The sequence below is a fragment of the Ursus americanus genome, chromosome 13 (genome assembly GCF_024610735.1).
Source record: "Ursus americanus isolate L20-20 chromosome 13, mUrsAme1.1.p, whole genome shotgun sequence".
NCBI lineage: Eukaryota > Metazoa > Chordata > Mammalia > Carnivora > Ursidae > Ursus > Ursus americanus.
In genome coordinates, this window is record NC_142139.1 from 5413214 (window position 1) to 5416033 (window position 2820).

Genomic DNA, 2820 nt, shown 5'->3' on the forward strand with positions numbered 1-2820 from the left:
AGGGAAAGTTCTTTATCTCAGCTAACTGCAGAAGGAATGATAAAATCAGCCTATCACCACCACTTTGTAACCACTTATAAACCAATAAATCTGGGTGATCATCATCAGTTGTTGCTAAAACCATTAGGTGAAAAGCTGGAAGGGAACTTTCTAGTAGACAAATTAGGCTGATACACTGATCCCACTGATTAATCTTACTATTGCCAAGAGAGACAACTGGATGCCAAGTGCCTCCTCGTGTGGCAAACATGAAATACCCTTGAAAAAAAAAAATTGAACTTTGAACGTAATCAATTTTCCAGATCTCACTACCAGTTAACTACCAGTTTATAGGAAATAGAGGATAGAGAAACATGGTTTATACCACCAAGAGCTTAGAAAATACTATGAGATAAAAGATTCAGTTTCTTCAACAAATAAATGCCATGAAAAAAATTAGGGGAGGAAACTGATCAAGAATAAGAGACCTAGAGATGTATCGGTCAAATGAAATGCATAGGCATAGCTTGGATCTTTACTTGCTCAAAGCAACTGTTAATAGACAGTTTGAAATAATTAGGGAAAATCCTACATGGACTGTTATTAGCTGATACTAAGGAATTATTACTTTAGTTAGGTGTGATAATGGTATTGCACACGTTTAAAAAGTCCTCTGTTGGAGATTTATGGGTGAAATGTTATGTGGGGCTTACCACAAAATACTCCAGCAAAAAAAAAAAAAAAAAAATATATATATATATATATATTTATAGTAATTCATAATTATAAAATAATAAAGTATTTTAGAAGTATAAATTAATATTTATTTTAAAAATAAAATATTTTATAAAAAAGTTTATATGTATAATTTATAATAATATATATTATATATGTAGTAATGAAGGGATAGATGAAATAAGATTTGCAAAAGGCTGGTAGTTGTCGAAACTGAATTATGGGTACATAGATGTTCGTTGTACTATGAACTTTTATGTTTGAAATTTTAATAAAAATAATTTTACAAAAGAAAGTCACGGCACCTGGGTGGCTCAGTCAGGTTAAGCATCCACCTTTGGCTCAGGTCATGATCCCAGGGTCCTGAGATCGAGCCCTGCATTGGGCTCCCTGCTCAGTGGGGAGTCTGCTTCTCCCTTTCCCTCTCCCTCTGCCTCTTCCCCCTGCTCCTGCTCTCTCTCTCAAACAAATAAGTAAAATCTTAAAAAAAAAAAGTCATGAATTCATATTAATGTTTCCAATTTATAGTCAACTGTGGCCTAGTCCTTCTAAAATTTTGTTCCAGTATAAGGTTTTTCAGCTCTCTTTCTCCTCTCTGTTGTTCAGAATATCTCCTTACTAAGTATTTTAATTAGATTTCCTAACTTTTCAGTAGCACAAATGGATGTATGCCTTCTTAGATCTTGTATCTTATCATTATGCTGTATTTCTATCCTCTTTTTTCCCCTCCATTTCTTTGATAATCTCTTTGTCCATTATTCTGTAGTCATTTGTTGACAAGCACAATCTTAATGGATGGGCAGAAATTCAAATTATAGAGTTCAGTTCAGTCAACAAATACTGGGCATCAGTTTTTTGTTTGTTTTTTTAAAGATTTTATTTATGTATTTGACAGAGAGACAGCCAGCAAGAGAGGGAACACAAGCAGGGGGAGTGGGAGAGGAAGAAGCAGGCTCCCAGTGGAGGAGCCTGATGTGGGGCTTGATCCCAGAACGCCGGGATCACGCCCTGAGCCAAAGGCAGACTGAGCCACCCAGGCGCCCCTGTTTGTTTTTAATAGGCACTGTGCTAAATGCTTAGGATACCAAAACAAATAAGATGTAGTGTTCTCTCTTTAGGATCTTAGAGTCTAGTGTAGATTTCTCAGTTGGGGTGTTGCAGATGCCATTAGGGGCTCTGTAAGAAGTTACTAGGAGTTCCAGAAAAGAAAGGGGAAATTTTTAAATTTTTTTTGAATTTCCTTCTCCATGCAATGCCAGTACTTTCAGTAATGACTACTGATCAAGCAGCTCTGTTAGTAATATTGCTAGAGGTTGTTCAGCTATGTGGCAGTATCTGTATGACTACGTCCATTTGATTGAGTCCACTCTCAGTTTTTCATGTGAGATAGGGCATGCTATTGATAATTGGTGAGCGCTGAATTGTACTGAGAGGGGAGTGATAGGTTGATGGCATCAGCTTCTCCCTCCCTCTCCTTATTCTCCCCCAGCCTCTCCTTACCCACAGTTACGTGAGAGCAAACAAGCCTTCCCGATATGATAACAAAAATCAAGGAGTAAATTCTAAAGAAAGACTTTGTAAGTGTTATGACTCAGATGCCTTGTTGTTTTGTAATTCTGTAAATATTGCAAAACATGGAGCTTGTTGGTTAAGAGTGAATTATAAAAGATTTCATTTTCCTTTTGTGATTTCCTTGTTTAGTTTGTTCGTTTTACACTTTATTAGCACCTGTTTTACAAACACAACTTAGAGTCCAATGTGGTGATTTTAAAGATGAAGTGGGAGGTAGAAGAGAAGTCTAGGCCTAGGTAATTCCGATAACATTAATACTGAAGAATCATAACTTATAAATACAGCCATGGCTCCAGCAAAATTGAAAAGACACTTAAAAAGGAGCAAATAGGGGCACCTGGGTGGCTCAGTCAGGTTAAGCATCTGCCTTCGGCCCAGGTCATGATCCCAGGGTCCTGGGATCAAGTCCCGCATAGGGCTCCCTGCTCAGTGGGGAGCCTGCTTCTCCCTCTTCCCTCCCCCTGCTTGTGCTCTCTCTGACAAATAAATAAAATCTTTAGAAGAAATAAAAAAAAATTTTTTTAAAGATTTTAT